A 27,465-nucleotide genomic window follows, 5' to 3' on the forward strand; every position below is an offset into this window, starting at 1 on the left:
ATGGGCAATACTTAGGAGTAGATCATTTTATTCAATCAAGACCCAATGTTGGATCATTTCAGCTTCTGCACTACTCCATAACTATATAAGAAGAGAGATGACACTTGACCCTCAAGAGAACTCTCCCTTGTCTGACAACTCAAGTGCTGAAGATGATGTTTACTTGGTATCTTTTCTTTCTATTATATAGTTAGGTGCTACTCAATTTGACATTATAGTTACGTAATTTGTAATTTTCTCATTTACAATTTATGTTCAATTTGAAATATGGTTTTTGTTATTTATTTAAAAATTCTATGAATTTTTTTATAATATAATTTCAGTTGGTGGTATTTTTTTGTCTTGTTTTTTGTTCTTTTACAAAGTTTGTTGACCTTAATTACCATCATGAATTTCTTGTATAATTTTTTTCTTAAAAATGCAGTACTTACATTTTTATTTGGATAATTATGTAGAATGTTCAACTTTTGCATAGACATGGAAAATACAAATAGTGAACCTGTCAATGAAGGAAAGAAAGGAACTAAATTTCAATGGACAGCTAAAGAAGATGATAAGTTGGTTGAGTGTTTATTGGAACTGACTGGCGATGTTAAATGGAAAGCAGACAATGGTTTTAAGCCTAGATTTACAGATAAATTATAGGAATTGATGGAGAAGAAATTGCCAGGATGTGGTATAAAGGCAAGTCCACATATAGAATCTAGACACGAAACTTTAAGAAGACAATATCGGGCAATAGCTGACATGCTTGGTCCAAATGCCAGTGGTTTTTGTTGGAATGATAATGAGAAAATGGTTGTGGTTGAGAAGAAAATTTTTGATGTTTGGGTCAAGGTAATCTATTTATTTTTTTGTCATTCATGTTTAAAGACCAATTTTTATTTTATTATTGAATATAAATATTTTTGTTTCCTATCAGGGTCATCCAGATGCTAAGGGGATTGTGGAATAAGCGCTTCCCTCATTTTGATGAATTAGCACTTGTGTTTGGTAAAGATAGGGCCAGTGGGGATAGAGCTTAACATGGTACAGGTGCAACAGAGGAGTTAGCTAGAGGACAAGAAAACCAAGCTCCTACAAATGAAGCTAAGACAGAAACAATGATGGTATAGAAGAGATCAATGGAAATGGTTATGGTTATGGTTCCCAAACACAAATACCCAATCGAGGTGCTAGCTCAAAGAATCTAAATAAGAAGAGGCCAAGATCCAATGATGAACTAACTGAGACCTTAATGGAGATAATGAAAGACTTTCGAAAGAAGTATGAAGAAACTAATGGACATATGGCCACCATTGCATCTTGCTTCAAGATTGAGTCAGAAGAAGCTAAGAGAAGAATGAAAGTATTCAATGAGCTATTGATAATCAAAGGACTGTCATTTTGAAATGTTAGACTACAATTTTAATGAATTGGTTATAATTAATAGTTTATATTTGGCTTTTCATTATTTATTTAGAGGAAGATTTTTTTTAAAGGACTTGGTAGTTCACATTCAAATCTAAGGATAGAATGGGAAAAATAAATAATTCATTTAAGATTCCTAGGAATAAACCAAACATTATCATCTCACATTCCTAGGAATTTTAAGAGATTCCCAATGAAACCAAACATAAGAATAGCTACATTCTTAGGAATCTGGATGCTAGGAGTAATGTGGATTCCTCCGTACCAAATGCCATCTTATAGATTAGAAAGGCTTGGGAGAAGGCTGAGTGGGTTTATAAAAAAAAAAAAAAAAAGGCTTGATTTTCTATTTGTTTAAGAATAGACATTATTTGTTTATTATACCATGTCATTTTAAACAAATAATGGAGTGATGGTATAATAAACAAATAATGGAGTGAAGGTATAAAAAAAAGGCTTGATTTTGTATATTTAAAAATGACGTCATCATTTTTATTATACCATGTCATTTTAAATTATTTAATAATTTAAATTTTTAGGCTACAAAAATAATGGGAGCATCATTTTATTAGAAAAACTAAGCACGCGTGGCAAGTTTACGTGATACTTCAGGGTGTAGAATCCAAACACCCCCAAACTTTAAAGGTGTAGTTTACAAATTTAGCCTTAAAGATTAGTATATTAACAACATATATGATTCCTAATCACCCAATTCCGGCACATCAAAACAAAGGCCAAAGAGGTGGTTTAGGGAGGGAGAGAGAGATAGAGAGAGAGAGAGAGAGACATACAAATCCTTATTATCCAAATACTTAATAATAAATTCATCATTCCAATACTTAACAACATATATCATTCCTAATCACACCCAATTCTGCCATAACTCAAAACAAACACCAAAATAGGGTGAGGAGGGGGGGTTCCACAATAATTACACAAAATCTGAGACATACAATATTTATCATCCCAATAGTTAACAATTATTTCATCACTCCACCATCTTGTCTCCTTGAAATGATATTGCCTTCTACTTAAAATTCTTCCTACTTATTGTGATGGTAGGAACTATCAAATCATCCAAAAATTCATGAAGACTCTCTACTCACATCCTCTGTTTTTTTATCCACATTTGATTTGAAGGAAGAGATTTTCTCTAGCTAGAAATCTGCATAAAGGCCTATGTTTCTCTGCTCGTTCAATTAATTTCTTGCATTCTGTGATTTCTTCCTCCATTTTGCTTATCTTAGCTTTCAGTGCCTTTGTCTCCACTTCATTACCCCCATACTTCTTTTCTTCATGGAGAGATTGTGAAACAGTCTTATAAAATGACGTTCCACCTACAAATACAGTAGAAACACAAGAAGATTATGACAAAAGAACAAAATGTGGGAGGATATTAAGGATTTGGTTCTCCTGAATCATATGTAAGCTTATTTTACTCACACAAAACACAAATAATAATCTATCCCATAGCACACAATTCCAATCTTGATATAGATGGTGGTCAATTCGTTTTAATATGATTCAGTTGCTACAAGGCTTGTAGCAACGTATTCAATGCCATTCAAACTTATTGTGAATGTTGACATCTTGTACGAATATTTGGTGAGAGGGTTATAGTACATTTATGTTAATGAATAATGTACTGCGAATATCTTCTCTACATATACATGTGAATCTCATCATTTAAATCATTAATCAAGGAAAAATGATTTAAAGTCTAGTTCTACAATAATGGCCATGAAGGACATTTTATTTAATGACATAAGAATTCCAAAAACTAAGCATATAAGTATTTCATTTGAGATGCCAAGAGCTTTGTAGTTCAATTGACAATTCTTAGTATTTATTGGACGCATTTAAAGTTCTCACTTCATTATATACATCAATTAAGAATTAAAAGGGTGTGATACATTATTCTTCAAGTATTGAGAAGTTGAAATATTATTGCGTTCAAGAATGGAAACTGACATGTTCAGCATGTAATTATTATTTTTTTATTATTATTATTTTTTTAATAAGGGAACCCAAAAAATCCTAGAAAAATAAACATGGTGGCTAAGCACTTTGTGAAAATAAAGAGTCTAGCCATAAAGCCAAAATACCACTAGACATCCAATGTGTTAAACTTCACAATTCTAACTTGTGAATTTTAAGTTCGGGATTGTGAGATTTATATGGTTGTTGAAAGGGATAAGTGACTTAATAAGAAGAGGAAGTGCATGTTTATGCGATACTTTGATCGTATTGTAATAAAAGATTACAGGGTATTAATTCATCCATGATAAGTGGAGACCATATCTTTCTCAAAAGCACCATGTAATTCGACAACAAGAATGGTAACATAAGTATATACGCTAAACAGGAAACCAAAAAGTAGCAAAAGGTAAGAAAGAAGATTCTAATGGATTTTTGCCCAAAAACCTTATAGTTCAGTGGCATTTCTTGATCTCCTTTATGAGGAAAACCAAGGTTCAAGTCCCCTTCCCCCACTTTCAACAATTGAATTATCAAATAATCTAATGGATTTTCACTTCAACAATGCTTATAAAGGTGCAAAATGCCTTACGGAATATAACCAAATGTACATAGAGAATTGATGGTGATGAAAATAGGTTTTTTGACAAACTAATTATCATCTATTATTTGATTGACAAATCCTTTATATTGGAATGGGTAAAGAGTTCTCCCTTGAAGCTTGTCATTCTCACATAAATAGTGGAGATAAATTTCATTAATACAAAGTAAATGTACATGCATCAACAAATGCAAAATGCCCCAACCTAGAAGTAATTTTTATCAAATTTTATCAACAAGTCCAATTTATAGGTCTATTCAAATACACACATGCACTCAATTTAATCTGATGACATCTTAGATCCATACTTTATTTTGCTCAAATCCTCCTCAAAATCACTAACCCTTTTAATCAAAACATCAATCAAGCAAAATGCTCCCACAAAAATTAAGTGGTAATTTAAAAATAAAAAAAAAATAAAAAAATCCATAGGAGAAGGATCATTCCAATGCATTGGTTTTTGTAATAACTTTGGTTGTTGGGTTGTGATTGGATTTGAGCTTGGACCACTTCAAATCCTGTATGTCACATAAGTTCATGAGTCTAGGTATTGAAGGGCCTGATGTTTGCGAGATAAAGGTCCAATTTGAGATAAGCCGAATGATTGAAACACTTCATTGTAAACAAAATGAAGTTGTGGGACATATTTGAACAAATTCCAACTATTAGGTAAAAACTTAAGACATTTAGGAACCATCATGATTGAGCTTATTTATTGAAAATCTCCTAAGCAACCTCAATAAAATTTTGGCTAAACATATTTTGAAAAGGGAAAGGAGGTAAATTATAAAGCTCAAACCAAGTTTAATATACTAAATAAACAATTAAAAGGGACCTCTAGTGGAGATTGATATTCTCAATCTCGAGTCAATTTATAGGTTGCACCAATCATTTTGAGAGTGATTAAACAACAATCAAGTTGTGATGAAACAAAATTTGAATCAATTAGAATCATAAATTAGGATAAAACAAGAAAACAATTGAATGGATATAAATATAAAGATAATGCCATATATAATCACGAATAATTTCATGATGAATACATAGGAACAATAGAGATATGGGAAGAAAACTGCTACATATTGGTAGATGACCCAAAAACTTCTCAACTAATTAACCCAAAAAAGTAAAAAACATGATGCAAAGAAGTAAAGCCAAATTGATGATTAAAGAAGATTGTATCATTAGCATATTTTTTCCACAGATTATCAAATCATACATACGGAGCATGTCAGTTAGGAATAGCTATGAAAGATATTCACAACCATTGAATATCAACATACCAGAAGTGTGCACTGCTTTTGTACACTAACCATGAGGAATAGACCAAATGTTCCTAGGGATAGATGAATCCCAAATCTGTGATTCTGCAACCAAAAAAAAAAAAAAGATCAAATGGAACTATGGTCCCTGCAAAAAGTATATTAAATCAAGAGAAGATCAAGTATTTCCCCAAATTTAAAATCTTTTTCTTTTTTTTTTTCTAATAAGTAAGAAAGATTTTATTAAAAAGTGTTAGGTTCTAAAGACTTAGGATCTTATGTATTTAGAACTCTAATGTGTATTGTTGGCAAACCATGATCAAAACAAGATGTTTAGTCGTGTTTAGACTTGCTCAAAGTTGGTTCATTTATGTAAAGTTGGATTTAAGTTGATGCAGATTTATTAAAGCATTTCGGCCTGGTTTGATTGATCGAAACTTAGGCTCGATCAATCGAAATTCGGGCAGAATGCGTTTTCTACAGAATTCCAACTCAGCCCTAGTTTATTTAAAACATTTAGGGTTATGTATTTTTGTCCTAGGTATATAAGGGAAACCCTAGCCACGTTTTAGTGTTGCTCATATTGCTGTTTGTGTAAATCTCTTGTGAGATCTGTGAGGAGCTTTCCTTTACACAAGCTTAGGATTATCAAGAAGGAGATTCGTTCAAGAACTTGATGATCATTCAGTTGCTGCCATAAGAACTTAAAGAAACACAAGCAGGTGTGCTTGTACTTGCTGGAGAATCCAAGAAAAAAGGAGTCCGTGGTCTCGGAGCTTGCACATGGTCGTGTCAGTAAGTTTCTATTGGTGGGTAGCAATAGGATGTTAGCGGTCTAAGTCCTATTGTACAACTTCTATTCTTTCATAGTAGATTCAGGTTTACCTTGAGGATAGCTAGGTTAAATCCTCCCCAGGTTTTTATCGGTTTGGTTTCCTGGGTGATCATATCATTGTGTTATTTATTTTTCCGCTGTTTTGCATGATATGATTTTTTGATTGTGATAAAGTAGATTTGGAATTTGGACTAAGTAACAACTTGGCTAATTACCAAGGTTAATCCAATTGTGTTTTTAAGGGGTCTAGAAACTATCAAAAAGGCTACTTCATGCAAGAAGAATGCAATAGCTAAACAAAATATGTATAGAACACAAATTATTTGCTGCATGAAGCCATCATAAAATTTAAATAGTTTAGTAGTTATGTCACTGAAGCCTGAAGAAAGCACACACGATACTCTCTTGATAGAACAAAGACTAAATTATTAGCTTCTGGTAGCAAACCTCGACTCTACGAGGGGTTTCCTTGAATTCATAAGAAGATAAACTGGAATCCACCAGAGAAAGAATTTGTAAAGTTGTGATGTACAACTATGTTTTATGTTGGCTTTATTCCATGACAAAAAGTGTTGTAATTGTTCTAAATGTGTTCCTTGTATTTTATGGGATTTTATTGTATTGGGTTTAGTATTAAGTTGGTGAAGACTCAAGCTTAAATGAAGAATCAGTGGATTTCGCGAGAAGCTCGCGAGAAGCTAAGCTGCGAAAGAGCATGTGAGGAGCACATGACTCGAAGCTGAAGAGTCGTGCCAGGCTATCATTTTCGCGAGTGTCTCGTGGGTAAGACCTTCCTGCAAGACAGTCATGAAACATTCTGCCTGGAGGATTTTTATGTGTGAATTCCTTACCCTTCACTCATACTATATATACCCTCATTACTCACAAATGTAAGAGAGACCATTCAGAGAGAAAAACCCTAGATAGATTTTCTACAACACACACACCCATCTTTTTTAGAGAGAGCTACTCATCCTTAGTGAGAATTAATTGTAGTCTCTTCTCCTTCCCTCTTCCATTATCATACCTTGAGAGGAGATTTGTACCCAAACATAATTCACACCTTTTCAGAGTGTAGTGAGTGTTTTTGGTGTTGCTGGGAAGCATTGGAAGATGCCAAGGTTGGTGGATGCTACATGGAGCTTGTTGCAGGATTCGGAGAGCTAGACAAGACACGGTTCCAAGAAGCCTTGTTGGAGTAGGAGCTTAGAGGGCTTAAGTACATTGGGTAGATTAGGCTTGGAGGGTCTCTTGCTTACCCATGTATCCCAACTGATTGTCTAGTGGATCGATTACCGCTTGGAGGGTGGCGGAGAGGTTTTTCGCCGAGTTCTTCGGTTTCCTCTTCAATAACACGTCTCGGTGTTATTTGTATTTGCATCTCTCTTCCCTACTCTTGTTCATTTCATTTTACTGCTGTGTTGCTTTAAATATGAATTAGAGTAGCTCTCTTGCATGGTTGCTTGCGTTTACACTATTCCGCACTTAGTATTAAGTTAGTGTAAAATCAATCAAGCCGTAATTTGAATTGGGGGTCTAAACAAGCTCTTGTGTTTTCACACATTTCGAGCTTTCAGAATTTGACAAAAAGTCTGTGTTTATTGATAATAGTCTGATTTGCCTTTGATAGCCACAAAACATATAAATACCAAAAAGTAAAACCCTAGGACGACTAGGAAACATCCAAAACCCTAATTCGCACTAATTATGCGATTAGGTGACAAAATTCCAAAATTTACTACAAATAGCAAAATTGAGTTAAATGCAAAATCATAAATTACTGACATTAAGGGTCATCTCAAAACAGATAGACCTTATTCTGACTTTTAAACTAAAAATTATAAGGAAAAACAAATATTACTATAAATAGCAGAAACACTATTTTTAGGGCCTTAACGAATGAATTTGCCTAAATTAAGCGACGCTCATGGCATTGGTCATGAGTCTGGATCAAAATGTCATTTCCTTTCAACCTATCAAATTTCATGAAATTTTGACATTGTCGTCCTAATGGCCACTACTAGCGCCCCCCTTGACCTTGCGTTGTGACTTCCGGCGCCTCTACTGCTCTAGTAAGGCATGTGCTGTCTGTTCTACATCACCCTTGCTTGCATATAGATGACTTGTAATGACTATATGTGAAAGTTCAAAAACGTGTACAAAAACACTTTTGAACGTTTAGACCCCCAAAAACCAACTTAACCAACCCAAGCAATATGTCAAACAACTAGTGTGCGGAAACTTAACATATGCTATAATATGGAATTGATTAAACAACTATCTAAGCCACAACAAAATAAACCACAGCAGATAATGTAAAGGCAGAGATAGAGAGGAAGGAGGATGCAAACACAGAGATAACACCAGATATGTTATCGAAGAGCAAACCGAAGACCTCGGCGAAAAACCTCTCCGCCGCCCTCCAAGCGGTAATCATTCCACTAGAAAATACAGTTGGGATACAAGGACAGCAATAGACCCTCCAAGCCTAATCTACCCAATGCACCTAAGCCCTCCAAGCTTCTTGCTCCAACGAGGTTGCGCCGAACCTTTTTCTTTTCTAGCTTTCCGGATTCCGCTACTACACCGTAGCATCAACCAATGAATATTGGCTCCTTCCTAACTGCTTCCCAGAACTCCAAACGACTGTCTCACAGAGATGATAATGGTGAGAACCAGGTTTGGTATAAAGCCTCTCAAGGATTTGACAATGGAGAGGAAGAGAGTGAGGGAATTTGATGAGACTCTAAGGTAGAGATTGTGGGTGAAACAATCTGGTTTTTCTTTAGGGTTTCTCTCTCAAAATTCTCTCTGGAAGCTCTCTTTCAATCGTGGGTTAAAAGGGTATTTATACTGGAGTGAAGAGGAATGCGAAACGTCAGGTTTTTCCAAAACAGGGGTGGCTCGCGGCTTGACCTCGCGGCTTGACTAAGTCGCGAGTTCCAGTCGCGAGTTAACCGTATGGCCAGTTGTCCTGTTTTGTCCTGTAGTGCTCCAGCTAGCATGACTGTTCATCTTCCAGCATGCTTGGCACGTGTGCATCTTCTGGCGGGTTGAAGCCGCGAGTCCACCCGCGAGTCCCAGCCGCGACACTCTGTTTTCTTGCACACTCTTGAGCAATCTTCACTCTATCTCACTCACTACCCTTACATCAATCCCACCTAAATACAGGGTTTCTAAATGCTGAATTACAAGCAAATTTGGCACGGAATAAAGCCAATTAGATGGTTGAATAAATTCAACCTTACAATCTCCCCCTTTGGCTATTCCGTGACAAAACCCTAAAACAGACTCTAGACTTAACATGTGAGTTGGGAACAGTTGAACAAAACTCACTCACACCTAACTCTAGAAGCTGTGAAGCACTTGAATCATATGAACATACACTCCTGAAACACAACAATACACCATGATCATTGTAAGCAGAAAATTATAAATGCATATGAAACAGGCAATATGAGATCAAGCAAAGATGGAGTTAATAAACAAACCATGGCTTGATTAACCAAGTGAACACCATAAGGTAGTGATCACAGTGCTCATTCACACTTGGAATGAACACAAAGACATACAAGTTAACAAGCACAAGGCAAGACACTTGTATGCTCAACACTCAACCAATGCATAGCACACATGGCATATGCATCTAGGAACAATCCTACAAGGGCACAAGAGTGACAGTACATAGACCAAAATGCAGAACATTTAGATTAAGTACTGATTTCAACATAGCATAAAGGCTGCACTTAAGCATGGTACATACCATAAAGCCTACAAACTATGCATAAAACAATAACCCTAAAAGCTTACATAAGCATATGGGTACAAACACATTATATTGAATAAAAACTTAAACAATATAAACTAAAAGTGCATAAATTTTCTCCCCTTCAAAGTGATGAGAAGCTGTGATGCACTTGGAACATATTTATACTTGTACCCTGAAACACTTGCACAAACCACATTAGACCCTCAAGGTAAAGCAAGTAATAAATGACAAGTATAGAAATGACTACAATGATCACATAGCAAAGCAAATGATCATCTGAACATGCATTCAATGAAGTATAATAACATAGGGATATGTGCATGTCCAAAGCACAAACATGATGCAAAGAGAACACCAAAGCATAACACAAAGCACCATAAAGCCAACAAGAAAACAAACAGAACAAGGTTTTCTAGTTAACACAATGTCTTCTCCCCCTTGGTATATGCATCTCCCCTATGGAATAACTCTCCCCCTACAAATGTGCATGAGAAATAGAATTTCTCCCCCTAAGGATGTGCACAAGAGTCATATAGAAAAGACAAAATACTCCGAAACATTTCTCTAGAGTATACTCTCCCCCTTTTTGTCAGGAATAGACAAAGGGTCAAGAAGAAACGAGGGCAAGAGATGAAGGTATGAACAATGCTAATGATGCATGAGGAGTGCAAGATGAATGAGAAAATGAAGCTCAAACCTAAGACAAAGTAACATGCTACAAAGCATAAGGTAAGCATGACATGCTAGGATGAAACAGCAAGGTCAAGACCAATGCATGACAAGGGTAGCAAAGGTGTGTGCAAGAGGTGGCTAAGTGCAATGCATGATCAATGCATGAAAAATGCACATGTGGGGCAAAGTGTGTTAAAATACACAACCAATGAACCAAACATGTTCCTAATGAGGAAACATGAGAAACCCCAAATTTTGGTACTCATCGGAGTCCAAACAAGCGAGAAAATGTCTAAGAGGCATTTTATCAAACACCTAGCATGCACACTATAAACAAAAATGTGAAACAATGCATGAACATCATGAAAACCACCCTTAATACATGTTCTTACTGCCACAAGGGGCCAACATCCAATGCATAACAACAAAAGAAACGAATCCCATGAAGAAAATTGACAAAAAATAAGTTTTCCCAACCCCTATGATGAAAATCCCAACCAAGAGCACAAAACTCTCCAAAACATAATCTAAGGATCAAAATCAATGAAAAGAGTTTATAATTACCTTAGAGATGTTAATGGATTGAAAAACCATTCAAATTGGTTGGGTTTTGATGTAAAAATATTGAAAGAGGGGTTTAAGAGAGGATGGGAGAGGTTTAAAACAAGTTTCCCACGAAAAAGCTCTTTAAAAAGCTGATTCTGGGCGACTCGCGACTGGCGAGTCGCAAGCCAAGTCGCGAGTGAGCCGCGAAACCTCTCTGTCTGAACTCGCGGCTTAGACTCGCGACTTGCAAGCCGCCAAACCGACCAGCCAAAACTGGCAGCTTGCTGGCAGCTCACGCAAGTAGCCAAAATGAGTGGCCAAAAAATCTGACACTTGTTTTTCAAACCAGAACATGTTTAAACATTGAAAAACAAAGTAAGCACTAAACATAAACTCAAAGAGTGATAAAAATCACTTCCAAAAACATATAAAATGATCAAAAATCTTTTTGGATTGAACCATATATGATTGAGCACACACACATCACATTTAGACAAGTACAATCTAACAAATGAATAAGACATTCATTGAACATAAGGCAAGTGTGTTATGTGTGTGTATCAAATGTGGAATAGTCCTTAGTCTAGAATGAAGCTTCAATGATCAATTCAATCAAGTCATACACAACTAGTACTAAGTCAAGTGGTATATCTCAATTATCGAAGTGAACATATATGACCTCCCACAAGAAAATGATTACATAAGATTGAAGCTTTTCATTTTGCTTCTTACAATTCATATCATTTGATCATTTTGAATTAATATAACTCATTTTGAGCAATACATCTCATTTTTGAGATTGATGCCTGAAATTTTTGATATTTCAATTTGATGAACAAGCCTTTGGCTTTTTTTTTTTTTTTTTTTTTTTTTTTTTTTTTTGGGCATCATACATTTTCATATAAGTCGCTTTCCCTTTTTCCTAGTCGAATACTAGTATGTGCGACGGCTTTTGCAGCTCATTATCTCTTTTCATTTTGAGATTTACATTTATTGAGCTCTTTAAACAATAAAGATAAAAGAGTGGGAAGAGATATAAGCACAAGTCTACGCATGTATCAAAACCAACATGACTATTGACAAATCATTCATGACAAGCTTGAAGATCGATTTACAACAAACACACAAAGATGTCAAGATTTTTCCCACAAAGATATAAGTGCAAAAATAACAAGCTAAGCTCGAAAATGCACAAAGCCATTTGTACAAAGGTACAAGGCCAAACTCACATGTGATATGTGCTCAAACATATACGATCAAACTTTTTGAATTTTTCACTTTTTATGTGGTTTTGGATTTTTACTCACACAAAATAGAAAACATAAAAGAAGATCAAAAACAAAATAATGCATACAAATAAATGCAAGATGCACAAAATGCATGAAGATATGACATTTAATGCATGAAGGGTCCTACAAAGATCGAAAGAATAAGATCAAGGACCAAAAGAGCAAAAGCTCAACCATAGGAACCCTTCCTCATCCAAACGGAATGATTGTTTGGAATGAGTGTCTCAAGAGAAGCGAGACGAGGGTTGGAAGAATGAGAACCGGAGATGCACATAGTCAAGGAGTTAAGAGCATTAAACATTTTCTTTAACAACATGCGATTTTCACTCAAATCCAGTTTACTCTTTTTAGCACAACTTCCAAAAAGCTCAAGTTTCTCTTTTCTTTTGATTCTCTTAAGAGCTTGAAACTTAGAGCAATGAGGTCTTAGATGACCAAAGGCACCACAATGGTGACAAATTGGAACAAACTTAGATCCATCCAAAGCCTTAGGTTGAGACCTAAACGAAGGCTTTGACTTAACAGCCTTTCTCTCCACCTTTTGATTTCTTTTATGTGGAGGAATGTACACCGATTTGTCCTTTAAGGTAGAACACACACTAGGCACAAAATCGGGTACCACAACATGATTGCAACAAACATTATCATCCTTTTTAACAATAGGTTCAGCAATCAAACACTTGGCATGCATCTTAAGAGATTCATTTTCACATTTAAGATCATCAACAAGTTTGTTAGACAAAACAAGTTTAGCATCCAAGTCCATATTCAAACATTCAAACTCTTTCAGCTTTTCAAGAGAAATTTCAGCAAGTTTTTTATATTTCTCAACCAATTTGTTGGATTTATTGAGCTTAGCAATCAAATCATCCTTTTCACAAAATAACTTGCTCAAATTCTTTTGAAACTTCTTAGCATTTTTCTTGAAGAGTTTGTCAACAACACCCATAGATTCAAATAACATGTCATCACACTTATGAGGATTAACACTCATAGAGGCATTTTCACAAACACGTGGCATGTTACATTCATCACCAACCAAATCATGCAAAGAGTCATACAAAGCACAATCCATGGCAAATAAACACAAGGGGTCAAGGATCACACTTAGGTATTTAAACCACAACAAGTGTACCCGCTCTGATACCAATTGAAAGTTCAAAAACGTGTACAAAAACACTTTTGAACGTTTAGACCCCCAAAAACCAACTTAACCAACCCAAGCAATATGTCAAACAACTAGTGTGCGGAAACTTAACATATGCTATAATATGGAATTGATTAAACAACTATCTAAGCCACAACAAAATAAACCACAGCAGATAATATAAAGGCAGAGATAGAGAGGAAGGAGGATGCAAACACAGAGATAACACCAGATATGTTATCGAAGAGGAAACCGAAGACCTCGGCGAAAAACCTCTCCGCCGCCCTCCAAGCGGTAATCAATCCACTAGAAAATACAGTTGGGATACAAGGACAGCAATAGACCCTCCAAGCCTAATCTACCCAATGCACCTAAGCCCTCCAAGCTTCTTGCTCCAACGAGGTTGCGCCGAACCTTTTTCTTTTCTAGCTTTCCGGATTCCGCTACTACACCGTAGCATCAACCAATGAATATTGGCTCCTTCCTAACTGCTTCCCAGAACTCCAAACGACTGTCTCACAGAGATGATAATGGTGAGAACCAGGTTTGGTATAAAGCCTCTCAAGGATTTGACAATGGAGAGGAAGAGAGTGAGGGAATTTGATGAGACTCTAAGGTAGAGATTGTGGGTGAAACAATCTGGTTTTTCTTTAGGGTTTCTCTCTCAAAATTCTCTCTGGAAGCTCTCTTTCAATCGTGGGTTAAAAGGGTATTTATACTGGAGTGAAGAGGAATGCGAAACGTCAGGTTTTTCCAAAACAGGGGTGGCTCGCGGCTTGACCTCGCGGCTTGACCTCGCGGCTTGACTAAGTCGCGAGTTCCAGTCGCGAGTTAACCGTATGGCCAGTTGTCCTGTTTTGTCCTGTAGTGCTCCAGCTAGCATGACTGTTCATCTTCCAGCATGCTTGGCACGTGTGCATCTTCTGGCGGGTTGAAGCCGCGAGTCCACCCGCGAGTCCCAGCCGCGACACTCTGTTTTCTTGCACACTCTTGAGCAATCTTCACTCTATCTCACTCACTACCCTTACATCAATCCCACCTAAATATAGGGTTTCTAAATGCTGAATTACAAGCAAATTTGGCATGGAATAAAGCCAATTAGATGGTTGAATAAATTCAACCTTACAATATGTTAGACAGTAGTTGATGAAACTATATCACCTTCCATGGCTACCTTACATTTGAATTTTCGTAATGGCCAAATAGTAGCTGAAGCATTATAAAAAAAACAATCCAAAACATATTGTTCAGCTTATTACTAGTTAACCAAGTAGATACCCCCAAGCCTTAATGAGTTTGGGAACTTAGTTATCGACTAGGATTGTTAATAAATCACCAAACCACACAACTCGAGCCAAAGAACATAGGCTTCAAATATGACCAAGAGTTTCCTCACAAGCCTTACACAGAGGATAGCTGTGAGAAACAACAATCTCCCTCATAGGCACAACATTCACCAAATATTTTTCAAAGCTAAAACAATAATCTTGTAGGGTATCTTACAAAATCCCACCCTAGCCTCATAAGAACCTAACTTAGTATTCGGCCAGAATACTTCAACAGAGTTTGGCAAAGGAGTATCATACACGGATAATACTAGTTGCTAATTCCAAGACTAGGGTCTTGTCCATCTGATTAGTCAAACAGTCACACAAGAAAGTTTCTCGGCCTTTGTGCCTTTGTTCCCAACTCTGAAACTAGGCCAAAGAAATGGTCAATTGGAATGTTAGTACCATCTAGGGGTGTGCTCGGTTCAGTTTCGGTCGGTTTTCATGGGTATGGCCAACCGAAACCGAATATTTCGGTTTGTGAAATTCTCAACCAAAATCAATCGAAATGGTTGGAAATCAATTGATTTCGGTGTATTTTGGTTTTGGTCAGTTTCAGTCAGTTTTCGGTTTTCCAAAGAGGGATTTTCAAAACCCTAAGTCCCTAACTTTAATCACATATAAAAAGAAAACCAATAGAGCAACAGAGAGAGATGTTGAACAAATTAGAACAATAGAGAAAGAAAAACTTCCAAAAATATTTGTTCAACAATTTACAAACAAAATCCATCATAAAATTGAAAATATTTTGAATTAGCAAAAGGGTCCACACAGAACTTTACCGTTGCCGCATCATAGCAGGAGAACACCATGCTTGAGCCTACCACCATATGTCTCTGTAGTGATTTTTCAATAAAGAATAGAGATATGTGACTCAGAGAGAAGAGAGAGGCCTGGCCATGGTCCATGGGCTCAGAGAAAGAAAGAAAATAAAAAAAGAATGAGGAGGCACTGAAGCGAGAATGCCAAGAAGGGTACAGAGAGACACAGAAAATTGGGGAAGGGGGCAGGTAAAGAAAGGACCACGGGACTCAAAGAAAGAAAAAAAAATGAAGAAGAGGCGCTGAAGTGTGAAGGATAGAGAGAAGAGACACAGAAATTTGGGGAAGGGGACGGCTGAAGAAAAGAAAAGAAAAGAATAGAAGGGCATGGACTCAGAGAAAGAAAGAAAAAAATAATAATAATAATGAGGAGGCGCTAAGCTGAATGAAGCGTGAAGGATAGAAAGGAGAAACAGAAATTTGGGGAAGGGGACGACTGAAGAAAAGAAAAGAAAAGAAGGTATTTATATCATGCCACTATTAGGGTTTTAAAAAATTAAATAGCAAAACCCACGCGCGAAGGCTCGAACTGGGGATCAGTTAGCCAAAACACAGGAAGCATACCACTAAGCTACTAATCATTTACTTCTTAAAGTTACATAAATATATACATATATATAAATCGGTCGGTTTGGTTGGTTTCAGTTTTAAAAAATCCAGCACCGAAACTGAACCGAAATATTTTGGTTTTCTAAAATTCAAACTGAAACCGAACCGAACCGGAACTAAACCGAAAAATTGAACTTGGTTTGATCGGTTTCGACCGATTTTTTCGGTTCATCAGTTTTTTGCACACCCCTAGTACCATCCCTAAGGTCCCACTTAACCTCAGTTAACTGTGTCCCTCTAGACCAAAGGATACTCCTCCTAGATTAATAAGAAATATTGGTAAATCTACACTCAAGTGGAGTGTTGAAATTAATATATTTTTTGTTTAAAAAAAAAATTAGGCTTGGCAACAAGCGTCAAAAAGTGGTGTACATTTCTGAATCACTAAAGGTGAGTTTGGTTCAGCTTTTTGAAACTAGGCTTTTAAAAAAAGTGGGGTTTTCAAAAAATGCGGTATGAAACAGGGCTTTTTGTAAAAGCTGAATGTTTGGTAAAAACAATTAAAAAGTGCTTTTTAAAAAAGCTGAGTATTTGGATAGCACTTAAAAAGTGGTGGTTTGAGTGGTAAATTACCAAAAATGATAATGTATATAAAAAGGAGTTTCTTTCATACTTAAATCAATATTGTGAAATTTTTTTTTCTCACCAATATTAGCTAATAATAACCTACTACTTAAGATTTATTGTGAAAGTATTGTGAAAATATTGTGATAAAAATTGATATTGATTTTAATTCAAACGTACAATTAAAATTATTTTTTTCTCACCAACATTAGCTAATAATAACCTACCACTTAAAATTTATTGTAAAATATTGTGAAAATATTGTGATAACATTTCCTTATTTTTTCCATTTTTTCCCCTCTTTTTTTCTCCTCCACACATGTACCGCATTTCCTTCTTTTTTTTCCTTTTTTTTCCCCTCTTTTTTTCTCCTCCACACACGTACCCTTACTCTTTTCTTTTCTTTTTTTTCCTTCTTTTCTCTTTTTTTCCCTACCACTTCCTCCAAACTTGAGAACGTTCCACAGAGCTATCCTTCTTCCTCTTTTTTTTTTTTTTTTTTTTTTTTTTTTTTTTTTTTTTTTTTTTTTCCTTCTCCCTTTTCTCTTAGCACTTCATCTGTAACACCCATGCACTTCTTCACCCTGATCTTCTTGATTCTTTTCTTTTTCTCTAAATTCAACCACTCATAAACGGGATGATTTAGATTGGGAAGATTGGATCAGAGCAAAGCATACGAAAGCAAATGGTCAATAATAGTGTTACCCTCTTCCTCCTTACACCTTTGCTCATCAATAAGTGCTTGCAAGAACTCATCCGTCCTCTCGGAGCTAGAGACTCTTCAACTTCTTCTCCAAACCTCCATAATCCATCCACCGCAAGATGGGTACAAACTCCATTTGAAAGATTTTGCTATATTCTAATGGTTTTTTTTTTTTTTTTTTTTTTTTTGCATTTTCAGGAATCCTAATTTGCAAGGGATTGATTTTTTATTTTTTTTCCTTAGCTGATTTGGGAATCTGTTATAGATTTTTTTGTATTTGGATTTGGAAATTTTTTATTGAGAGGGCAAAGGGCAGAGCAGAAAGATGAGAGGAATGAGGAATGGCATGAAGCTTATCTTTTGATTTATCAAATGGTAAAGTTAGATTTTCAATAAAATGTGAAGGGCAATTTGGTAACTTCACCCAGAGTCCAACGGTAGGATTTCTTAACATGCACGAGTGAAAGTTCAAAAACGTGTACAAAACACCTTTGAACGTTTAGACCCCCAAAATACAACTTAACCAATACAAGCAATATGTCAAACAACTAGTGTGCGGAAACTTAACACATGCTATAATACGAAATTGGTTAAAGACTATCTAAGCCATAACAAAATAAAACCTCAACAGATAATATAAAGGCAAAGATAGAGAGGAAGGAAGATGCAAACACAAAGACAACACGCGATGTGTTATCGAAGAGGAAACCGAAGTCTTCGGCGAAAAACCTCTCCGCCGCCCTCCAAGCGGTAAGCAATCCACTAGAAAATACAGTTGGGATATAAGGACAGCAAAAGACCCTCCAAGCGAGGGTGAGGAGGGGGGTTCCACAATAATTACATAAAATCTAAGACATAAAAATATTTATCATCCCAATAGTTAACAATTATTTCATCACTCCACCCATCTTGTCTCCTTGAAATGAAATTGTCTTCTACTTAGCTTGCAATGCCTTTGTCTCTACGTCATTACTCCCCAGACTTCTTTTCGTTATGGAGAAATTGCAAAAAAATCTTATAAAACAATGATCCACCTACAATTACAGTAGAAACAAAAGAAGATTAAGACAAAAGAACAATATGTGGTAGGATTACAAGGATTTGGTTCTCCTGGATCATATGTAAGCTTATTTTACTCATGCAAAAGACTAAAATAATAATCTGTTTGTAGCACACAATTCCAATCTTGATATGGATGGTGGTCAAATCGTTTTAATATGATTCAGTTGCTACAAGGCTTGTAGCAAAGTATTCAATGCAATTCAAACTTAATGTGAATGTTGACATCTAGTATGAATATCTGGTGAGAGGGTTATAGTACATTTGTGCTAATGAATAATGTACTCCGAATATCTTCCCCACATATACATGTGAATCTCATCATTTACATTATTAATCAAGGAATTATGATAATGGCCATGAAGGACATTTTACTTAATGTCATAAGAATTCCAAAAACTAAGCATATAAGTATTTCATTTGAGATGCCAAGAGCTTTGTAACTCAATTGACAATTCTTGGTGTTTATAACGGAGATGTCTAGTGTTTAAATTTCCCCTCCCCCAACTTTTGAATTATCAAAACAAATAAAAATAATATTTCACTTGAGATATAATTGGTGGAGTTTATATAAATCCAATTGCTTTGATATTTGCGAACTCAATATTTATGATAAATAGGCCTTTTCACGAAAGTAGTTTTCTAAAATCAAAATTATTGGATTCATTTAAAGTTCTTGCTTCATTATATACATACAATTAAGAATTAAAAGGGTGTAATACATTATCCTCCAAGTATTGAGAAGTTGAAATATGGGTGTATTGCATTCAAGAATGTAAACTGACATGTTCAACATGTAATTTTTTTAATGAAGGAACCCAAAAAATCCTATAAAAATAAATATGGTGGCTAAGCACTTTGTGAAAATAAAGAGTCTAGCCATGAAGCCAAAAAACCACTAGACATCCCATGCGTTAAACCTCACAATTCTAAACTATGAATTTTAAGTTCAGGAGATTTATATGGTTGTTGAAAGGGATAAGTGACTTAATAAGAAGAAGAAGTGCATGTTTATGTGATATTTTGATCGTATTGTAATAAAAGATTACAGGGTATTAATTCGTCCATGATAAGTAGAGACCATATCTTTCTCGAAAGCACCATGTAATTCCACGACAAGAATGGTAACATAAGTATATATGCTAATCAAGAAACCAAAAAGTAGCAAAAAGTAAGAAAGAAGAACCTAATGGATTTTCGCCCAAAAACCTTGTAGTTTAGTGGCATTTCTTGATCTCCTTTATGAGGAAAACCAAGGTTCAAGTCCCCCTCCTCCACTTTCAACAATCAAATTATCAAATAACCTAATGGATTTTCACTTCAACAATGTTTATAAAGGTGCAAAATGCCTTACGGCATATAACTAAATGTACATAGAGTATTGATGGTGATGAAAATAGGTTGTTTGACAAACTAATTGCTATCTATTATTTGATGGACTAATCCTTTATATTGGAATGGGTAAAGAGTTTTCCCTTGCAGCTTGTCATTCTCACATAAATAGTGTAGAGAAATTTCATGAATACAAAGTAAATGTACACGCATCAACAAATGCAAAATGCACCAACCTAGAAGTAATTTTTATCATGTTTTATCAACAAGTGCAATATCAAATATTGTAACTATTGGCAGAACCCCACTGCATATCAAATATTTTCATGCTCACAACACCACTCTATAACGATTATCGAATATCTTTCAACCTTTCAACCGCACATTACCACTGCCCTATATCATGCCGTAGCAAGAATACGTAACTGTCTTTCCCAATTCCTCTTCTCATCAACAAAAATTTTAATCTTGTTATCTCTAGAATTTTTTTAGTTGATTTTTTTTTAATATATATCAATTTTCATTCATATTTGAGTCTATACAATATACATTCAAAAAACTAAACTTTTTTTTTTCTTTTTTTTGCGGAGCACAACAAAATTAGGGGGGGGGGGGGGGGGGGGGAGTGTGATAGTGTAGGTAGTTGTAGTGATAGACCTGGGATGGTTTTGACGCCCTCCTCGCAAGCAACAACCGCAGCGCTTTTAGCAAAGTTGGTAGCAATCCGACCGGTCTTGGAACGAGTTTCCTCGTCTTGCAGGGACTGGATCACCTTCGTCTTAACGACGTCATCAACCTTGGCAACAACAGTCGTTAGATCAGGTGCGTTTTGTATCACCAAATTGCTTGTAGAGGAAATATAATCCCAAATCCCCATATGATCTCTCTCTCTCTCACTCACTTTTTTTTTGAGAAGAACCCTCTCTCTCACTCAAACGCAGACCGTGAAGTATTTGATCTAGCGCTTCAAGCTAAAGTAAGGTCTTATTAAAGAACGAGTCTGGAATGGCTTTATTACCACCACTCACCAAAGTAAAGATTTTTTTTTATTATTATATTCCCACTCATGAAAAAGATAAAAATAAAACCCTACAGAAGTTTTCTTTTTGATAAAAATATGAGGCAAAAATGTAAGACTGACCATTTAACTTTCAGCTTTTTTCATTTCAGTCATCTAACTTTTAGTTTTGTCATTTCAATCCTTTAACTTTTAAATGTTGTCAATTTGGTACTTCGTTAGACCTCAATTATCTACTGCCGTTAAGTGAGCCAAAACGTCGTCGTTTTGACTTTTTTTTTTTTTTTTTGTAATTAAAAAATGTAAGAACCAAGTACAAGAATTCTGGGCCTTAGATTACTTGGGCTCACAATTTATTTGTAGTGGGTTTAAGGATTTCCTACAATGGGTCGTTCTCGGCAGAGGGACTCAAAGCAACACTCAGTTGATACTCTCTCCTTGACTATTTTCTCTCAATTTTTCTGAACCCCTTCTTCTCCCAACTTTCCTCTATTTATAGCCAAGGTTAGTGGGGAGATCATGATTACACTCACCGTTAGTGCTATTGAAGGTCCAGTATTATCTGGTTAAAGTGGTTGTTTAGGTGAAAGGGCGGTGCAGCATTTATGATCTTGGAACTTGGTTCCATTTTCACCGATTATGTTCGGCAACTCATGCTCCTGTGCATATCATGACCTTCCCGGATATGACTCATGCGCTCTACCGGGAAATATTAACCGGTCAACCCCGGGAACTTAATACCCAAAACTTGTTTTTGACTCTAAGGCAGTTTCAAGAAGGGCATAAGGTTACTGGAACTTTCTGCTGGGCCTGCGCCCAAGGCCGGTATGGGCTTGGGCCCGGGGCCTAGATGGGTCTGGGCCCAAGGCCAGTATGGGCTTTGGGAGCTCGGTGCCGTACAATAGCCCCCCCTTGATTCATACTCGGTCGCCGAGGAGAATCAAGGAGCTGCCTGGGCCTTTTGACCTCGGGAATCTTCTAGTCTGGGACTTCTAGCTGTCACTTCTCATTAATAGTCATCTCAAAAGACGCGCCGTTTCGCGGCGCCAGGCGCAGTCGTCATTATTGCCTGACGGTTCGTGAACCGAAGCGGCGCGCAAATCGGTTACGCTTGGCATTTGCTGGGTCGCTCGTATGCTGTGCCCATTTATTGCTTGATCAAGCGTTTCTTCTTTCCCCATTTCTTCTGGCTCTATAAATAGTCCTTCTCCAAACGTCATTCCATTTTTCCTTCGCCTCTGATCTTTAGTGCCTACTCTCTGCCGACCACATTTCTGTGCGCTTGCTTGCTCAGCGTTCTTTTCCTCTTTAGAACCCAAAGTAAGTCTTTCTTCCCCTTCCTATTCCTTCAGCTTTGTTTCTTTGAGTTTATTCTTGTAGTTTTAGGCTTTATAGATGGGTTATTCTTACCTTCTAGATACCCCGGCTGCTTTGACCACCTTTAGGAGTAAATTTAGTATTCCCAGTGACGTGGACGTGGCTTACTGCCATGAGAGTGATATGGAACTCCACCGAGGGCAGGGTACAGCCTTCTTTCCTTTGATGTCCATCTTAGAAGGTGGGGTTAGGTTCCCGGTAGATCCCCTCCTGATAAGCACACTCACCTACTATGGGCTGTGCCCCGACCAGCTTCCCCCCAATTTTTACCGGGTAGTTAGTTGTGTCAGCCAGTTGAACCATACCTTTGACTTACAACTAGACCACCATGATATTAACCAAATGTACAGCCTCTGTGGGAGCAAATCCACAAATTATTACTTAAAGACAAGGGATGCTCGGGTACGGCTGATATCGTGCCTACCCGATTCGAACAGGAACTCCGCCGGGGAGTTCGTCAGGGTGCGCGGCAATTGGTTTGCCGGGGAGATCCCTTGCCTCCTCACACGGCGTGAAGTGGGTTCGTACCCTCCCCTTCTTATAGTTGTTTGAGTAAAAGAAAATCTTTTATTGTTAAAAGCTAACGCGTTATCTGTCCTTTTGCAGACGGCAAAGTGTTTGTTCAGGACCTCAGAGCCGTCCACGTCAGGGACCTAAACTTCGTCCTCCGTTCCGAGATCTACGTGCATTGGGACGGGCAACTCCGGGCCTCACACCTGATCCTCGGCGTGGAACCGGTTTACTCTACTTGGCAGCCTTTCAAGCAGGCGTTGATAGTTGACAGCCCCCTGCTATCGTACATAGACGTCCGGTACGTGAATTTCTTGCCGCCGAAGCTTACAACCGGGGAAGCGAGGGAATTTGGTCGGCGGTTCACTGCCGCGGACGAACTAGTTCCCCTTCGAGACGATTCCGCGGAACAGGTATCCCGGCGCCTTAGAGAGAGAGCTCACGAAGCTATACAACAAGGGGACCAAGCCCAAGAGCAACCCCATCCCGAGGATCCACCCGCCGAGCATCAACAGCAAGTGACAGACGCGGCTAACCTACTAGCTGAAGCGATCCAGCCTGGTGCAAGAATGGTGGCAAGGAGAGTAATGACCCTTGACAGGTTCGTGCCTGGTGCCCGGCCGACCAACCAGCCCCCGCCTACTCAGGGTCGGGGTCCAGTTTCTCAACCTCCTCCCCCCTCGCAGTCTAGACGTGCCCGGAAGAAACAGAAAGTAACCGAGCAACATTCCACGGCCCCGGGGGACGCCGCTGTCCAGACTCCTCCCCGACCAACAGGGGGAATAGTTATCCGCGAGCCGCCGACCGAAGCCGGCACGGAGGGCGCGTCCTCCTCCCAAGTGGCTCCAGCGTGGGAGCCAAAGTTCCTTCTGGACGGCAAGCCATTACCATCGACGGCCTCTGTTCGGATGTGGGATAAGGGCGAGGGCGGCCGTATTGCCCAAACCTTGGCCGGAGCTCTCCAACTTCCCGAGGACGTGCACGCCTTTGATGATGGGTTCGAGGAGTCCGTGGGGCGCCAATTAGAGTGGCACGCCATTGCGGTAATTCTTTTGTCTATTTGCTCCATGTAGTTTTCCTTTTGTCACTTTGCTAACCTTCGTGCTTGCTAGGCCGCTCAACTGGCTCACATTGTGGCTGCCCGGGCACGGGAGCTTGATGAGGAAAATGAACGCGAGAAGGGGGCGCGGGAGTCAGCAGTAAAAACGGCTAAGGAAAAGGCAAAGATTGCTGAGGCTGCCGAGAAGAAGGCTGCTGCCGCGGAGAAGTTCCGAGCATCGGCTGAAAAGAGGTGTACTGACCTCCTGGCCAGGCAAAATGAGACGGAACTCAAACTGGCCGAAGCCCTCAGCCTCAACACTTCTCATGCCGACGAGATAGCTGATCTCAGGGCAGGCTTGGCGGCCGCGGAGCAAAAGTGGTACGACGTAGGCTTCGCCGACGCCGAGAACTCCGCAGAGCCGGTGGTGGCTCGGGCTCGGCATATGGGTTTCGAGGCCGGGTGGTTTGCTGCTCTTCAGGCAATGGGAGTTCCTGAAGACTCGCCGCTGAGAGACCCCGGCCAGATTCCATTTCCGAACCCTGTACCTGCCGTCCAAAACGCCCCGGCTACTTTTGACGAGGAGGAGACGGCCAGTATGAGGGAGTTGGTTGAGCAAATCGACTCTCATGCCGAGCCCGAGGATATGGAGGCCACGAGCATACCTACCGTGCAGGAGCTTCTTGGTGAGGGCCAGCCTTTTCCTCTGACCGTCCAGCAGGAAGTGCCAACACCGACTCAGCCTCCCAGCTGATTTTATTTTTACTTGTTAGCTTATCTTTGTTTTGTTTTATTTGCCTATGTCACCGGGATGTGGTGATTGAACAATTGCTTTAGTTTGTCGGTTTTATTTGCCCATGTCACCGGGATGTGGTGATTGAACAATTTCTTTTACCTGTTTAATCAGTAGTCCGTTTTCTGTTTCCGTTCTAATTTGTTTAATGAAATTATCTTTGTTTTGTGTTTTGCTTGAATTATACCAGTGCTATGGCCGCTTAATAGAATGGTACCCCCGAAAACCTGTTGTGCGGTGCTGTGAGAATTTTGAGAGCGCTATTGGACTTAGTTTTTGAAAAAAACAAAAAAGGTTAGGTTTTTATCAGGGTTTGGTTTAACCGAGGATTGTGCTTTCGTCCTTATAGAATTGATTGTAAGGTTCTCACCTGTTCGGCGATATTGATCGAGCCGAGGATCAGGTTTCTGTCCTTAGGATTTCTTCGTAAGGTTTTTACCTGCTCGGCGATGTTGATCGAGCCGAGGGTCAGGTTTCTGTCCTTAGGATTTATTCGTAAGGTTTTCACTTGCTCGGCGATGTTGATCGAGCCGAGGGTCAGGCTTCTGTCCTTAGGTTTTATTCGTAAGGTTTTCACCTGCTCGGCGATGTTGATCGAGCCGGGGGTCAGGTTTCTGTCCTTAGGTTTTATTCGTAAGGTTTTCACCTGCTCGGCGATGTTGATCGAGCCGAGGGTCAGGTTTCTGTCCTTAGATTTTATTCGTAAGGTTTTCACCTGCTCGGCGATGTTGATCGAGCCGAGGGTCAGGCTTCTGTCCTTAGGATTTATTCGTAAGGTTTTCACCTGCTCGGCGATGTTGATCGAGCCGAGGGTCAGGCTTCTGTCCTTAGGTTTTATTCGTAAGGTTTTCACCTGCTCGGCGATGTTGATCGAGCCGGGGGTCAGGTTTCTGTCCTTAGGTTTTATTGGCGATTCTCTTGATGTGGTTACAGGGTCAAAAAACAGCACAGACAAAAAAGTTCATCATGCTCATAATCTTAATAGAATACAAGTTTTGGCTTACATCGATGGTTACGCGTAGAATTTCTTCAGGTTGTTGGCGTTCCATGGTCGGGGGAGCGGCCTCTCATCCAGGTCCTCCAAGTGGTAGGCCCCTGCACCTGTGACGGCTGTGACTCTGTATGGTCCCTCCCAACTCTGAGCAAGCTTCCCTGCAGCCATGTCCCGCATGTGCCCCACTACCCTTCTTAACACTAATTCCCCGGCACTGAATTCCCTGGTCTTTACATTTCGGTTGTACCTTTGCGCCAGCTTCTGCTGATACTCGGCAAGACGTACGGTCGCGGCCTCCCTACACTCTTCTAGCCAATCCAAATGCTCCATCATAAGGTCGGCGTTCTGTACGGGGTCAAACCCGGCGACCCGTGCACTGCATAAGCTCACCTCGATTGGTATCACTGCTTCTGCCCCGTATGTCAGAGAAAATGGGGTTTCCCCCGTGGATCTCCTGGGGGTCGTGCGGTAGGCCCACAAAACACTGGGTAGTTCTTCTGCCCATCTTCCTTTCGCTCCATCCAACCTTCTCTTGAGCCCGTTCAAAATAGTCTTGTTTATTGCTTCAGCTTGGCCGTTGCTCTGGGGGTATGCCGGGGTTGAATACCTGTTCTTGATGCCGAGCTCGCTGCAGAAAGCCCAAAAAGCGTTGCTGTCGAATTGTAGCCCGTTGTCTGTCACTAGTGAATTCGGCACCCCAAACCTTGTAACTATGTTTTTCCACACAAACTTTTTCACGCCAGTATCCCGGATATTGGCCAAGGCTTCAGCTTCAACCCACTTTGTGAAGTAATCCACAGCCACCAGTACAAAACGGCGGTTCCCCGTTGCTCGGGGGAACGGCCCGAGGATGTCAAGCCCCCATTGTGCAAATGGCCACGGGCTGCTGACAGGATTTAGATGTCCTGCCGGCTGATGGATCATTGGGGCGTGCTTTTGACATTGCTCGCACCTCCGAACGTATTCGGCGGCGTCCTTCTGCATCTGTGGCCACCAAAACCCCTGCGTCATTGCTCTGTGTGCTAAAGATCGTCCCCCAGCATGACCGCCGCATACTCCTTCATGCAGCTCGGTTAGAAGCTCCTCGACTCTTTCAGGGTGCAGGCACAAGAGGTAAGGGCCTGCGAAGGACCTTCTGTACAACTTTCGGTCCGAAGATAACCAGTACCTGGGAGCCATTCGTCGAATCTTGTTGGCCTCAGCCTCATCCTCAGGAACTTTATCCTCGGAAAGAAAGTCTATGATCGGGTTCATCCAGCATGATCCGGCCACCGCCACCTGCGCGACCTCTACTCCGGCCTGGTCGAGAGCAGTCTTCACACAGATGCTTGGCTCCCTTACAAGTTCAATCGTGATAAGCCTCGGGGTGTCCTCGGTAGCAGATGAGGCTAACGTGGCAAGAGAGTCAGCATGCCTGTTTTGTGACCGGGCTACCTGGGATATCTTCACCGTTCCAAACTGACCGATAATTTGCTTTGCCGTACTTAGATAAGCTTTCATTCGGGGATCCCGAGCCTCGAAGTCCCCAGTGATCTGACAAACAACCAGCCGAGAGTCCAAGTAGATTTCCACGTCCTTGGCGCCCAGATGCAATACTGCCCTCAGTCCGGCCAGCAGGGCTTCATATTCGGCTTCGTTGTTCGAGGCTTTGAACCCCAATCTGAAGGAGTGTTCCAGTCGCATACCTTCAGGGGTGACTATGACAATACCAGCCCCAGCCCCCATAGCATTTGATGCGCCGTCCACAAATAACCTCCACGGGCGAATCTCCGTACTACAGATTACCTTGCCTTCACCCTTAGGTGTAAAT

General features: G+C 39.3%; 1 long non-coding RNA gene across 1 annotated transcript; it reads right to left on the reverse strand.

The window, feature by feature from the left end:
* Nucleotides 1–2,272: 2,272 nt before the first annotated feature.
* LOC126694913 (uncharacterized) lies at nt 2,273–15,701 on the reverse strand. The gene is made up of 3 exons (XR_007645934.1): nt 15,619–15,701; nt 5,302–5,355; nt 2,273–2,747 (listed from the first exon to the last, which is right to left on the reverse strand). It is a non-coding gene; the product is annotated as an uncharacterized LOC126694913 (long non-coding RNA).
* Nucleotides 15,702–27,465: the final 11,764 nt, after the last annotated feature.

This window comes from Quercus robur, chromosome 8 (genome assembly GCF_932294415.1).
Source record: "Quercus robur chromosome 8, dhQueRobu3.1, whole genome shotgun sequence".
NCBI lineage: Eukaryota > Viridiplantae > Streptophyta > Magnoliopsida > Fagales > Fagaceae > Quercus > Quercus robur.